Source organism: Ambystoma mexicanum, chromosome 2q (genome assembly GCF_040938575.1).
Source record: "Ambystoma mexicanum isolate Mex_15411 chromosome 2q, UKY_AmexF1_1, whole genome shotgun sequence".
Classification (NCBI taxonomy): Eukaryota; Metazoa; Chordata; class Amphibia; order Caudata; family Ambystomatidae; genus Ambystoma; species Ambystoma mexicanum.
In genome coordinates this window covers 837,966,722-837,983,404 of record NC_090924.1, presented here as the reverse complement: position 1 = coordinate 837,983,404, position 16,683 = coordinate 837,966,722, and positions in this window count along the sequence as shown.

The following is a 16,683-nucleotide window of genomic DNA, read 5'->3' as shown; positions in this document are numbered from 1 at the left end:
CAGATAGAATAATGGGCGGCGACAGCTCATCCCCACATCTACCCAGTCTATTGATTCAACATGGGTCAAAACCCCTGACAAACCGCAAAGCAGATAGTCACCCTGCAAAGCCACCTAGATAGAGAGAAGGCAGAGTGCAACAAATTATTTCTGAAAGACCTGGACACCCAGGCAGAATTTGAGGCAGAGCGCCAGAAAGCTGGTGCCCTTCAAAGACAGAGGGACGACCTGGAAGCGCAGAGGCAGGCTCTTGCTCAGGAAAGGGATACCCTAGGCCAGGAGGTCTGTAACTTAAAAGGGAGGCTGGAAGAAAATCACCTGGCCCTCCAGGGACTGGGTGACCTCCAAAAAGAGCATCAAAACTTGTTAGAGCACACCAGGAGGGTGGACGATGCTCTGGCAAGAAAGGAACCGGCCAGTAGGGGAGGGACTCAGGAGGTAACCCTCCTGCAGCAAAGACTGGCCCAGTACTCCAGGACCAACCAGGAAGCACAGAGGGAAAATGAAGCTCTCTGTGAGCACAATGATAGGCTCCAGCGACAGGTAGCCATGCAAGAGAGACTGATAGAGTCTAGTAAGGCATTGATTGAGGGACAAAAAGCTCAGGCTCTTGCATGGCAACAGGGAGCAGGGGCTGATAGAGATGAGGCTGGGAAAGGTAAATACCTGAGCATAACCTCAGGAGCCCTAGTACCATGGGCCTCCATCTCTCCCAGTCCCTGGACTCTGCCACCCCCATGTCCCCTGGTGCACATGAGCTCAGGGCCACAGGGATGGCAGATTACTATCCAGTCAGAAGTATGGGGCTCATAGGCCAGTACCTACCAGGAATGGATGGGCGGGAAACTGAGTATGGGCACCCAAGTACAGTGAAATTTAGTGGGGAACCCCAGGAATGTAGGCCCACTAAGGGCATCCTGAAAACCTCTGCCCAGTTAGGTCAGTGGGGGGGTTACCCATCAATCCTGGAAGCAAGAAGGAATCAGAAGACTCCTCTGAGCGTCCCAGGACACAGGAGACTAGGTCCCCACATTCTGCCAGCCATTCCCAGGCTCGCAGAATCCGGAAAAACCTGGAAGATCAGACGGGCACCTCTAGCAGCAGTTCTTCTGAGTCAGAGGATGAATGGACCCGGGTTACCCGAACCAAGAAGGCCAATAAGGCAAAAAGGGCGTTGCTTAAGGACCCCTTAAAACAGATTAAGGCAATAAGGAGTGTCATCACGCCTTATCACAAGAACGTCAAGTATTCTGTGTGGGAACATTTAGAGCTCTTTGAGCAAATGATGGCGGCTTTCCATTTGAAAGACAGCAGTAGCTGCATTCAGTACATAAAATGGACATTCTCCCCAGAACACTCCAGTTTCTTTGCAGGGCTGGAGGGCCAAAATCATTCAAGATTGTCCACATATAGGGCGGCCATCTTAAAGCACTTTTCTGTTCATAGAAATCCCCAAGAGGCTTGTAAGGCAGCCTACAATTTGCAATGTGGGGAGGATCAGGCCACACAAGAATTTGTGCAGGAGTTGAAGCGTGCCTTTGCGCAGACTACCGAAAGGGTGTGCACGGACAATAAAGGATTTGTTAATACATTTTTCCATGCGCTGCCAAAATATATCATGACCCAGCTAGTGAGAGATTTTCATGGGAAAAGGTCACTAGACTGGGTCATTGAACAGGCCCCCCGAATCTATGAGGTGCAGAAGCCCATAGAAAATAAAAAATAATGCTCAGAAAAGCCCTAAACTGACCAGCACCCCTGCCGCTGCAAAGGTGGCAGAGGTAAAGGTTGCCCCCATTTTAGATTTGGAGATAGAGGGGCCTAAAAACCTGCCTGCACAGAATAATTCTAAGCCCAGAAGGCCCTCAGGCCAGTCACAGACAGGGAGTCAAGGAGGTAGTCCCACAAATGGGGTCCCTCACTCCCCTGACTAAGTCCCCGCTACAAGATAAACCAACCCATCCTGGGTTATGTGTAGACTCCTACAGCCCAAGGGGGGGGGTCCAACCAAGCACCTAACCCAGGGAACTTCCCTCCTAACTTCCCCCAGGAGGGCAGAAATTCACCAAATCCTGGGCAGAACTTTTTCCCCAGGTATCCACAAAATTTCCAGCCCCAAAATCATCCATTCTTCTTTCCCCACTTTCCTGAGCCCAGACCACCTAATCCAGCAGAGGGGAGGTCAAGGGTGAAGGGGTACCCAAATCTTCCCATCCCGGGGTATTACCAGAGAAGGGATAGCTACCCTTCCCGGGATCAGCCCAGGGGAGAAAACAGAACCGCGTATCAGCCTGAGCGGGTTTCACAGCTTGAGCGCCAGGTCCAAAATATGACACACGATCTGGGTCGCATGCTGAGGGCTCAGCAGAACCCTCAGATGAGCATGCCAGCACAGAATGCCACAAACTCTGGACATGGTGCTCCAGAACAATGACGGGGGCAGTGCCCCGATACCTCACCGGATCCCAGGGAGGAGGCACAAAGGGAAGGGGGTTGTAAAGCCTTGGAGGAAGCTTCCTTCCCCACTTGTAAACAGCCCCTGGAAACCCAGGAACCGGAAACAAAATCTCCTACCCCTGAAAGTCTGCCACCCAAGGAGCAGAGGGGGGGTAGGAGAAACAAAGGACCCAAACAGACCCATTTTGAGGACGAGGTAAAGATCTTCCAATTTGAAGGAGAGGGATTCTCAGAGGATCCTGGGAAAAGGATCTTCTCCTTCAGAGATGGGGGAACTCCTCCCAAAGAAAAATGGGTCCCTAGAGATTCAAATCCAGACTGGGTAGATGTGGGGACTGAGCTAGCGCCACCCATCATCCCATCCCAGAACCAACAACATCAAAATCCCCTCGTTCAAACCCATCCTGGTGACTGCCTCCAAAAAGGGGTGGGCGGCCCAGAACCGGAACCAGGGGAACTCAAAACTTCTCCTATCTCCAGTTGCCAACTTTTTCTTTCAGATTCCCAAGACTCCCCACAGAATTCTGCCCAAATCTCTTCTCTCTCAATGTCCAAAACCAGAAAATTAGCCCACCAGTTGTCCAAAAATGTGCATTATCTGTGCCCCCTTGCGGAGAAGGAGGGAAGATACTATGCCCGGGTTCAAGTACGGGGTCAGGGTACAATTTTGGCGCTGTTGGACACTGGATTCCAAGCTACTCTTCTGTCCAAAAAGGCCTTTGATGAACTGAATTCAGCGAGGGGGGAGAAATACCAAATTCCTCTCACCTCCCTTCCTGGACAACTTCAGAACTTTGACGGGAAGGAATTTCCCATCGAGGGGACTGCGGATTTGGACATTAAAATTGGGCGACACAAGGTGAAACACCCGGTCATAATAGTGACTCCAGAGGGCACCCCTTGTTTACTAGGGAATGACCTCCTGAGAAGGTTGTCACCCCTAATAGACTGTGTAAACAAGGTCCTCTGGACCCAGACTAGCCGACCAATAAAATTAAAACAGAGTGTGCACCATGTTAGTTTAAACGGCACATGCCACATGGTTGAACAAAAATCTGACCAGGTAGAATTTCACTTCCAGAACAACCAAATTCCAGATGTGACAGTAATAGCAGTAGGACAACAGACTGGTGATGGGGGTCCTCTCTATTTCTGAAAATCAACCTCCCTTCCAGTTTAAGGTGGTATTCCACACTGGAAGGAAACACTCTGAAATTCTTTACCAATCCACAATCAGACATTCCCACTCCAATAGTCCAGAAAGATGAGAAATCAGCTCAGAGCCTGGCTGATGTTCAGCAAATTGGAGAACAGTTGTTCATCCCAATTCAGTTAAATGAAGGGAAGGACTCTGTTCTCGCCCGAGTGTGTGTGAACAACAGTAAGAGCTTCATCAGCGAAGCCATGTTTTGCCGACTCCCAAAACATCCAGCCATTCCCACATTTAGACTCATAGACAAATGGTAAATGGATCTGGAAGCACCCAATTCCAAACATCTCCTGCCAAGCAGGTTTATGCTCAAAATTTCCATAGGCAACAAGAGCATAGTCCATAATTGTTGGGTCGTGCGAGACGTCACTTCCGCCTTTTACTTAGGCAGTGATATTCTCAATCGCTTTGCCATTAGTTTGGACCTAATACACTTCAAAGCTTGGTCCCGATTAGCGGATAATCCCATGGGTTTTGATGATCCAGAGAAAGAATTTAGGTCAGCTCAATTGCTACCTTATGCAGTTGAAATTCAGATTGGAGCGGAAGTCATCATCCCAGAAAGGACCCGACAATTCTCCCTGGAAGTGAAAGTTAAAAGAGGACAGAAATTGAAAAACCCTGATGCCTATATTCATCTCAATGCTTCTCTCCAACAGCAAGAGTTGGGGGTAAACTCAACACCACAAGTCAATATAGAACGTGACACCATTCCAATAGAGGTGGATAACAGCGACTTGAAGTGTATCACTCTAGCTGCAGGCACCATTATTGGAATGGCGGTTGATGACTGACATTTTTCCATTGATTTAGGAAATTAACTGTTAGGACCAATCCCCAAGGACTGTTTTGACAGTGACAGTGATGACAACACAACACCAGACAGGATCTTTACCCGGCATGGGGGGAACTTCCTGGTGTAAACTTCCTGCCCTTATGGTAAGGAAGATGTGACTTGTGACTTCTGGAGGGATGAGGTGATTTTCCAGGTCCATGAGGGCTGCCTTTCCCACCTGAAGCCACCAGTCCAAATCAACACTCTGACCAGGGACTTCTCCACCCAGCTGGAGGAGGCCGTTGAGATAGCGAAACCAGAAGTCTTTCCAGGCTTCAGGCAGATGGTTGAAGAGCGAGTCAACCTAGCTGATGCCTGTGAGACTCTGGAGCAGAAGCAAAAGTTGAAACAAGTTTTCTTGGATTTTCAAGATCTCTTTGCGGTGGACTCATATGACTGTGGTCGCACCGACATCCACGCAGCAACAATTCCCACGGACCCTGGTATGACTCCAGTGTTTGCGAAGCAATATCGCTTGCCTCTTGCATCAGTGGAGTCCCTGACTGAAATCATTAAGAACCTTGAGTCCCGTGGGATAATCCGTCCAGTCCATAGCACCTTCAATAATCCGGAGCTGGAGATACTGAATCCAAACAGCCAGTGGACACTCTGCGCCGACCTTAGGGAGCTCAACAAAAGGGTCCATACTTCCCGATGGCCTCTTCCCTACATTGACCAAGGGGTGGCCCAGATCCAGGGGTCACAAGTATTCACTGCAATAGACCTGACAAATGGATACTGGACTGTACCTGTCAGTAGGGAGGACCAATACAAGCTGGCTTTTACGTTTGGGGGCCAGTACACATGGACCCGGACTCCCTTTGGATACCTCAACTCCGGCAATGAGTTCTACATTTTCCCACATAAGGCCTTTCCCGACCAGGGTGAGAGGGGTAACCTGGCTTATGTAGATGATGTCCTCATCAAAAGCTCAACTGTGGAGGTACACATATTGGAGATCCGTTATGTTCTGACACAGTTGAGGGCCGCCGGAGCAAAACTTTCCTTTCAGAAAGGACAGTGGTGTAGAACCCTTGTTAATTTCTTTTGGAATGAGATTACTCCTCAGGGTCTCTGTCCCCAGGAAAAGAAAGTGGAAGCACTCCAGAAACTGAAGGACCCCACAACTCTGTGGGAACTAAGGAGCCTCCTTGGACTGACTAATTACAGCAGAAAGTTCATTGAGGGCTACGCAGCGATCACAAGACCCCTGACCCAAGACCCCTGATTCAGCTTTTGAAGGGGGGGGGTCAAGTGGGAATGGGGTCCAGAACAATCCGAGGCAGTAAGACAGTTCAAAAGAAGCCTCTCACAAGCGCCTTGCCTAGCTTACCCTGTCAGAAAAAAGGAGTTCTTCTTGGTGACAGGGTTCTCTAATACATGATTGACTGCAGTATTATACCAAAAGCATGACAAGGTCAATAAAGTAATCTCCTATGCGAGCAAAACTTTATCCTCTGTGGAGGAAAAATTCAACAATGGCAACAGTGTGGCCATTGAAGAATTACCGTCCGTTTATCCAGGGGGAACACACCATAGTGGAGGCTCCACACCAGCCTCTGCAATATCTCCAAAGTGACATAATCCAGGCCGGAAATGTGAGTAATTCCCCAATTACATCCTGGATTTTGTCAATGCAAGGCTTTCCTGTGGAGGTCAGATATGGCCAAAACAAGAAGATCCGCTCGCGCAATGTCGGGCTGACTTGCATGATTATGCAGAGAAAACTGTCTCGAGGACAAAAGTCTAAAAATCAAGGACAACATGGAGGCATACCTCAATTCCCCACACAAAGTTTTTGAAGAAGAGAAGTGTGAGGGAATGCCCACTGTCTATGTGGATGGATGCTCTTACCATGTTGACAACAACGGGGGAAAAGAACTTGTGGCTGGCGTAGGGAATGCATGGGTGAATGAGATCCTAGAACCCTCCGCTGGGTACAAGATTGGTCCCTGAAGTAGTCAAGTGGCAGAGTTGATGGCTTGGATCAAGCCATCCTCACTGCTGTCCAACATCAACTCCACGAACTGGTCATAATCACCGATTCGTATTATGTACGGAACGGGTTTGTGGAGCACCTGGTTAATTGGAAAACCAGAGGCATCCTATGTGCTAATAACAAACCCTTGAAACATGGGAAGTTAATTCAAAATATTGATGACTTGGTCACCTTGAATGGGATGACCCTCTACTGGAAAAAATTCAAGGGTCATTCCAAAGTAGAGGGACCAGACAAAACTGGAAAGGACTTAGCTGATCAGCTGGCCAAAACCGGGGCCATCCAAGGGGATCTAATAGAGATAGAGTCCCTGTTGGGGGAAATCCAGCTCACTGCTATCACTATGTCCCAGACGAATGCTCACAATGATCTTTCAACTGCACAATGGAGTAAGGAGACCCCAGATGCTGATTTGATTACGGCTCAGAAAAGGGATCCAATAATTGGTACGTTTTATCAACACATTGAGGACCCTGAGAACTTTCCCCTGACGGATACCGATTACATAGGGAAAGAGGACCTCAGAGTGTTGATGAAATGTCCAAAAATGTTCCGAATCCAAGACGGTTTGTGTTGGTAAGGAAATCCCAAGCTGGCCATGATCAGTGAGTGGTTCCCACCTCATTCCAAAGCCTGATGTTAAGTCACACCCATGATGCGGCCACAGCCGGTCATAGGGGGTTTCATACAACACTTGAAATCTTAAGAGAGGTTGCATACTGGCCACACATGGGGCAGGACCTCAACCAATACTTGAAGGGGTGTCTTGTGTGTGCACAATTACAGTCAACATCCCTCACACACCGTGCGCCTCTCCAAAAGAGGGGGATGACACTGCCATGGTCAGATTTGCAAGTCGACTTTATCGGGCCAGTGATTCGCTCCTCTAGGAGGAATAAGTACACGTTGATCGTGACATGCTTATTTACTAAATGGGTGGAATGTCTCCTGCCCCAAACTGCAAGGCAGAAACAGCAGCTGCCCTGATGATCAACCACATCTTTTCGTGTTTTGGACTACCCCAAAGGATTGAGTCAGACAGAGGTAGCCATTTCACCAGCGAAGTGATGACAAAGATGTGGGAGATACTTGGGGTTAAAAGGAAACTACATATTGGTTACTGGCTAGCCTCTAGTGGTGCAGTAGAACGTTACAACAAAACCATTGTGAGCATATTAAAAAAGTGTGTGGCAGATTCTGGGCCAAGTTGGGATATTCGATTACCTCTTGTCCTAATGGCCATCAGATCTAACCCTTCATCTACAACAAAAATGTCACCGTTTGAGCTGATGACTGGATGAAGGATGGTGCTTCCCCAGCATCTGCTTTACAGGACCCAAGAACAGACATTGATCAATGCCTCCACAACTCATGAGTATGTTGAAAATTTAAGAAAACACCTTCAACATGCTTTTGCCTATGCTCAGCGAAATCTAGAAATATTGCCGATAGAATGAAGACCCACTATGACTTAAAGACCACAAGAAAAAAATACAATATAGGAGACCGGGTCTATCTATACAATTTCAAAAGGAAGCAGGCCAAACAGCGAACATTTCTGCCTACCTGGAAGGGACCTTTTGAAATTGTAGATAAGATCTCACCAGATGCCTACAAGATCTGCATCCCCAAAGGCAGTTTGGCAGAGGGGGAAGACAAGTGGGTCCATATTAATCAGCTAAAGTGTTGCCATCCTAGGCACACTCTGCAGCAACTGGAGGCGTCCTCTGGAACCCCATAGGGGGCCACTCCAGATACATAAAATTCCAACCCAAAAATATTCCACATAAAGTCTATAAAATACAATAATAAAAATGCAAATGTCTCCTGATTTATAAAATGTATATGTCCGCACCACTATATTAATAGTGGTGGGGAAATGTCTACGAATATGTTTTTGCTTTGTCATCCTAGGAGAGATAACCTCTAGTTGACTTGAAACCATGGAGACTGACCAAGGAGGATGACCGGGACCGGGAGCAAAGATCCGAGGGGACCAGAGTATCGCTCAATACTCCCATCAGGACTGGCGAGGAGAACCAAGCGATCCACCCCTGATGGAGGAAAAGATGCTGAACTTTGCCATTTGTGGAATCCGGATCGATGAGGCTTACATCCCAGTCTTGCAAAGTTCCATTGATGGAAGTTCAATGGCCATCGCAATAGGGGGGCTTGTGGGATGTATCAACCCACTCATCCAAGCCCTGCAACATCACTGTGCATTGCTGGCAGCAGAAACATCATAATGGCTGCCGGAAAGCATGCTGCTCGCTAGAAATCACCAGAAATTGCGCAGTGAAAACCTGAATAATAGGTCACCATCCACTTTTGCCTATTTTAGTGAGCATAGGAGATCACTGCCAAAAACCACCATTGGGCTACCCACAAAGTAGCCTGAAACCACTTGGAAATAGCAATGCTGATTGAAAAAGAAACACAGAGCTGTTTGAAAATCCGTTTTCTTGATTGTCAAAAATTGCTAAAGTTATGGCTCACAAAGCACCTAAAATATCCAACCTCTTTGTTGGGTGTTCCACATCATTTACTGCAAGAATCCACACAAATACCATGTCAGCAAAAATCATATGTTCTCAGAACAAAATCCTATTTTAAAGATACTTGATAGAAAGACAGCTGTCAAATGGATGTAATACCTTTGCTCACCTCTACCAGAAAGCTGGGGTTTTAAAACCATTTGTTTGTAAAGTTGAACAATTGAACTCAAACTATGCCAAAGAAGAGAATTCCATCAAAATGCCACATAGAGTGCAACGCAGTGATTTCATGTTGAAAAAGACATAATTTAAAGGTATGTTGCTTATTTTAAGTTTCTAAATGTTTGTTTTTTCACAAGGAACTATGTTACAATTGATCAGAAAGTAACCTGCTGCAGTTAAAACTCCAAAAGGCTTGCTTCCCCTGAGAACCCTTCACACCTTGTCATTCCCACCAGAAGGAGGATGTCGTATTGGCATGCTAATCAAAAAGGGAGGAGATTTTCCCTGCAGCCCGGAGAAAGGAACAATAGATTCCTTGGACTGAATAGGGAATGCTAATTTGGGGTGTAACTGACAACAAACTGCTGGAAGACATGTGACCCTCTGAGTCAGCCCAGCTCTGGGAGGCAGACCAGACTGAGATGTGAATTGAATTGAAAGCAAATGTATGTTTTATAAAAATGCTTATAACAAATTGTACCAAGCTGACAAAAATGTAAAATTTTGAGAGTGTGAAAAAGAAAAATTCACTCACAGTTCAAAACTAAGCTGGACTCTGTGTGACATTCTGAGACTAAACCCCAGAATTTATTCATATTGTAGCTGCAGTGTTTTTGCTATGAACATAAGAAATTACAGTAATATGCTCAGAGAGTGTATGCATGCATGTATCCAATTTGGTGCAGAATGAATATTGAAAAACCCTCGAAAAGCACGAAAATATTGTCATTTCTGAACCAAAGCTCTTGGGAAGAGAAGAGCTTAACAGAAATATACCTTAGTTAATCTGTCATGTGATTTATGTGGTATTAACAAGTTGTGTATATTGTAAATATGTGTGTTATGGAAAATAAGATTTGCTGTAAAGACACAAAGGGGAGTGTTCTTTGCCTAAGCCATAAACATGACACCTGATGACGCAAGATGACACACTACTCCCTTCTCAAATCAGGGGACAGGGAATCCTCTAACCAATCAAATCCTTAGAGGGTTGGGCATTGTAGAATCAGCCTCCCCACCCACTTTGGAAATACATAAATAGGGACTGTGAGGACAGATAGGACACACATGTTTCCACTACTCAACTAATTTCTTGGCGCAGCACCCTGCAGGAAGACTCCAGACTCCACATCTAGAACCAAACTCTAGAACCCTGAAGCAGAGGCCTAACTCAAACTGAACTCTTTGCAGCAGGACTTCAGAATCTTTTGCAAACTGTTTCTAACCCCTATACTTCGACGGGTCCTAACTAAACCATTCAACAGCCTGGCTGAGCTGTTTTGCTTCTAGCTAAGAACCCGGTGCTAGAACCAAGGTCCAGACCCAGAAAGAAGCGCTGTATCCAGAACCCGTCAGATCCAGTCCAAGAGGCCGTGCAGACCGGAATGCAGTGCTGAGAGCCAAACCCAGAGTGCCTGAGACCTGTCTGGTGGCGAGTGAAGCCAAACCCTTGACCAGATCTTTGACGGGGCCCACTCCATTCCAAAGCCATAGGAGTGATTATCTAGTCTAGAACTGTCCATAACCAATCTCTTAGTTTAAAGTAATCCTCTTCCATCCATTTCAACCTGTCCAGAACTGCATTTTAGAATCTTGTGTCGATCCTGTTGATTTCAATCTGTAAAGCGCAATCTGGCATTTTGAAATCTTGACTTTATTTCTGAAAATTTACCTTCACAAAAACCTCTGTGACTTTTGAACCGCAAGTCCTAGAACCAACATTTTTGAAGCTAAGATCCTAAGCTTTCCAACGAACCTAAAACGACATTCCAATTCATTAAAGTTTTTCAGTAATCGCGTTTCACGCACGCAGAAAAGCTGCCGCGAATTGCAATTTTGCTCCATTTCACCACTTGTCAAAATAGCTGCTTCTTGTTTTCAACTGCTGAAATTCGTTTTCAATCTGATAGTCCTTCATGAAACATTGCTAGTGTTGACCTGTACCAATCCAAAGTAATTCTAACTAGTGCTGAATCTCCTTTAGTGAATTAAAATCATTTTAGCATACCTGTTTTCTCTACGCCTGCTGGGGGGAACTGGGATTGAACTGCATTATTGATTGTATTCCTGAAACCTGTGTGTCCTCATTTCCATCTCTTCATATTGCATAGTGGTGGGAGTGAGTAGTCACAGGGGAAAAAGTGTTCATATTGTCTGTTGATTGAAACCATATCAAGTTTATTTCTGTGTTGCATTTTCCCATCCTTGCATTTGCTTGAACCCATACCAAGTATTCTCTGCTACCATATCCTTTCTATTCCAACTCCTAACTGATTAAAGAGATTGTTGATATTGTGAAATTACCCATTACTGATTACTGTTCATATTCATAAGTGTGCTATTCAGATATTATTTTATTCATAAAAGTGTGAAATATATAGTGTTCAATTCTTCATATAAACCTTTTAATTTGCAAAACAAACCTACTTCTTGGCTCAGTGAGGTCGGGGAGATTCAAAGAGAGGGGTATTATATAAGGTTTCATCATCCAGATTTGAAGAACTTTGGCATAAACATATATAAATAAGGGCTTCCATTGGGCATCCCAGACTAGGCATTGACTTAGTTGTTGTGCTGGAATGAAGTCACTTACATGAATGTATGCTAAAAAATAGAATCTGTTCTCAACACCACCTTGGCCTTGTGTATTACCACAAAGAGTTCCTCAGGTGATAGAGCTTGCAGCTCACTAATCCTCTGTCAGTGATGGCTCTAGGGCTACGCCAAGTTTTAGAGATGGTTCAACAATTTTTATTTGGTTTTTAAGGGCATAAGGGCCATCTCTGTATCCTCCTCTAATCTAAAAAAACACCAGTCCTCCTTAGTCCAGGCGTCACTATCCCCATAGTGTACATATATATGCATATTTTCAGTGAAAAAAACCTTGGTTAAGAGAGTGTTAAGGTGATCAGATTTAACACAACAAAACCCTTGAAATTCAGCAATCGCATTTCAAGCAAGTCCACCCTAACTACATACCCCCTGTTGCGCACTGTATGTCTACGATGATGACATGACAGATGATATCACTGGTGACATCACTTATTACATTGTACATGATATCACTGATGAGATCTATAATCACATCAAATGTGACAATACTGTGTAGAGGAGGTCCCGAATAAAGTCTGCACTCCCATCGTCCATTTTGAAGTACCAGGAACATTCACACCAAAATAAGTGACGTATGATGAACAAAGCCGCAGTAGGGCTCTGCCCAGTACCCATCAGAAGAGCAACACCTAGTGAAGTACCAATAACCAGACAACCCTGGACAGTAATGTATCCATTGAGAAAATCCTACCAACAAATGAGACGAAATGAAGATTGCCTAAGTACCTTCCCGGAAGAAACCAAAAAGGTCTTAATGGAAGACGAATGGTGACATCACGTCGACATTATTCAAGTATGTAACGGCTACAGATACTTAATTGTTGTGGTGTGTCCATTCTCTATATGGATTGAGGCAGGTCCATGTACACACCCAGACTCTACCTGTGCGGCCAAATTGTTAGTGAGAGAAGTGTTCCCCAGATGCAGGGTGTGCAAGGTCATGAGGTCAGAAAATGGCCCTCATTTTGTCAATGCAGTGTTCGAGCAGATTAGCTTGCTGCTTGGTATAAAGCACCAGTTCTCGTCGGTGTACTATCCACAAGGTAAAGGGCTCTGTGAGAAGCACAATGGCTTATTAAAGTAAAGGATAGGCAAGTTGAAGCTCACTCTAAAGAAGGGATGGTTGCACTGCCTTCCACTGGCACTGTGTGCTCTTCGGAACCAACCAGGGTCCGACCATCATTTTATGCCACACGAGATAGCCACAGGAAGAAGAATGAGATCTCCTCTGACACCCCGAGATAGAACTAGATGTGATGCCCAGTCAACAGGAGAGGTTTTAGGGTCTGAAATGCAAAACTATCTGAACTGCATGACATCTTGCCTTACTGTAATTTCAGACCAGCGACGACGAAAAGGGTGCAGTGCAGCACAGAACACAGAAGGAGACACTACAACAGACCCAGTTCAAGGTCTACGTGTTCCACTCATCTTCCCTGGAGACGCTGTCCTTATGAGGAATCACACAAGGAAAAGGTGGGACGAGCCAAGGTTCAATGGTCCTTTTACAGTGGAGGACTGTACTCCATCCGCAGTGAAACTACAAGGCAGGAGAGCTTGCATTTTTCTCTGCGATATGAGCCCCTACATTGGAGAAGGCCCCCTGCCTGCAGCCCAATGAGAGGAATCAATGAGCGACGGGGAAGAACCACAGCACGTCCAGATGAGATCCATGACGCCGAAGAAGGACACATGACCAGTCAGACAAAGACAAAGATCTTTTTGCAAATTGTGGCTTAACTTGGACACTTCCTCTAAGCAAAATAAAAGGGGATAAGGACATACAAAACAGACACTCTGTGCATCCTAGTTGCAGGGTGAAGAAGAAAATTGCACGCACAAGCCACAACACAGACGGATGACTTTGAACTTTGGACTGAGGCACACTTAAGCCTTGAGAAAAGAGTATGCCAAATTTTGACTGAGGGCACTTACATTGGAAGCAAATACAGTATCCCGATTTGTTATATACAAATACACTCTGGGGAATCACTTATGGTGTCCCACAGTAGAGACATCACAAAGGACATATTAATCTACGTTGATCTAGTGCTAAGATCATACCCTTCATTGGTACAGAGGCTCACCAGTGTCACTAACTTCCTACAAGACCCTGAAAACGAAAAGACAATAAGGCAGCTTCTCACTGTCATTGCCGTACAATTTATCCTACTTCCTGAGGACAGTGAGAAAGAATCAAATGATCACAACACAGGCTGAAATAGATGAGCTCATCAACACACTGTTCTTTCGCATAATCGAAGACTGTCCAACTCTTGTCAGAAGAAAAACAGACACACTCACCTTTCTTCGAGATCCAGCAAATACAGAAACATTTAAGCCATCTTTTATATAAGATAATCATTCTGGTTGCACTCCATGCGACCGGACAGTGCAGACATTGTTCACATTTGGGAGAAAACATATAATCCTGAACCTCAGCAGGACAGGATGGATGTCCCTGTCACCAGAAGACACCAGGTTGGCCCATAATGTTCTCTTTCGCCTAGTCACTGACTTTCCAGAGTTAGTGGGGAGACCAATCGATGTTGACGTCCTCACTTCCATCAGAGACTCAGCTAATATTGCACAGATGGGAATGCTCTTACACAGAATCGTACTCCAAGTGGAACATTATAAGCATCAGAGGAGCTATCTGAGGAGATTCTAAGAACTTTCTGCCGAGGGACAGATAAAGGAAGCGGTGGCAAGAACTCCACGTGTCATATTTGTTGTTATTTTTGGCCCTAATCCTTCGTATTGACCAGCATAAACCATGTCCTCAGGATTGAAGCAAATAAGGGGAGTGAATTGGGAGCTTACTTATTTTGAACATCCACAGTAAATGGACTCACTAAAATGTTATTTTATGTCTGATTTTTGCCATAGTCTAGCAAAGGAACTGTATCCTGATAAAAAGAGACAATTTGACACTCACGAGAGGGGGGACACTTGTGAAGTACCGGACACTCTTAAAACACAGAAACAATAAACACTGACAGTTGCTGAATGATCGAGATGGGGGTCCAGAGCAGCAATCTGGTCCTCCCACAAGAAGAGAGGCAACCCCGCTTTCTGGAAGAAAATGCTGTCGCCTGACCTACATGGCCATAATGTACCTATGCATCATATTCATTATTGTTTTACTGTCATTAACAATCAGAACTGCATTCTTTATTGGTGCACAAAGTGTCCCAATTTCAGTGCACCCACCTAATGATGCACGCATAAAACCCACAAAGGCACCCAGACCTTATATAGTCATTCCAGTCCCTAGAAGATCTGACGGTGGAGTGAATGAACTTGAAATGGATCTAATTAGCAACGATACACACACACTTGTGGAAACGAACAAAAGGAAAAGCCGGAGACAGGGTCAGCAAGGGATGACTGAAGTAACATTACTGACAACTACACGCATGCAAACACTGAATGAACACGAAACAGGCCTAGTGTCAATGACTGCAGAATCACGCACCAAAGCAGCAGAGAAGAGACTACATGCCACAAGAAACTCCACAGCAGATGTTGTGAGAAAACAACAATTAAAGCAAAAACCAACCAGAGCAGCTATATTAGAAACTCTTAAGAAAACAAGAGCCAACACTGAGAAACTCTCTGCACAGACCCAACTGATAGTAGACTCATTAGTTCCGCACATAGCCTGAGCAAGGGAACTACAAGAGGAACTGCAGAACAAAATCACAGAGACTGTAGTACCAAGCATATACATTCCAATGCAAGGAACAAGCACTAGTTCCACAGTACAACCGTATACTAGACCAATGCCAGAATGGATACGAACATTTATAACCTAACAGAGAAAGATGTATGAAGAGAGAGAAAGAGCTGCCAGAATTCGATGTATCCAAATGGCGCAGATGAGAAGGCCTGCACAATGGACCAGGATACCTGAGAATCCTCCAGCAAGAAAAAGCCATAGAGGTTCATTCAGGGATGTAGTCATAGCCAAATACAGGAAAACATTAAGAATCAAGAGAAGTATGCATGGAGATGACAATGAGCTAAACGACTGCCTGGACAGCACAGCACTTCTGGGAAACAGCATTTGGTACCAGCACATGAAAGAAGTTGGAAGACGAAGTTCACAAGGAGAATGCTTCTCCTACCATAAAGTATGGGGAAGTCCAAGATCTTCATAGCTGTAGAAATTGATGTCCAGACAGCACACTGTATGTCACACGTAGCAATGTGCAAGATTAGAAGCCAGTTCATGGGTAGTGGTGTCTCTCTGAAATGGGCAACTGGAGCTACTGATCCAAATGAAGAGGATTATGTCCAGGACATAAAGACAAGAAACAATGGAAAGACGAAACATATTGTGATCAGATATGAGAAGCCTGGAGTTAAAGGAGCAGAGATCAGAAGAGAAGCAAATCAGAAGGTAAAAGTCCATGGAAAAACTCCAGAAGAAGCTTGGAGATGGAAGAATAGAAGCCAAATGCAAATTTGGGGAACAGTGCTTTCAACAGACGGATGGCCGAAAGGAGTAGTGATATGCCGAGCATGGATGGTCTTCGGTCACTACGAGCCAACCATCAACATAGTGCAAAATGGATGCAAGCCATTATGGCCAAAACTTGCAAAACTACTCACATGGGTCGAAGACAGAGGAGGACCGTTGCAGATAGTGCCACTAGAAAGCCCAAAGTTCTGTTTCAGAAATAACGGCACAAAGAAGATGGGAGAGAATCGGAACTGTGGACGAGTTTTCGATGCTCCAGGAATGGTACATGGAACCACAGTGATTATGGACCATTAATGGGTGTGTGGATCCAACGCTTACATCAGACTGCCAAGCGACTGGGGAGGCATATGCATGATAGTGAAC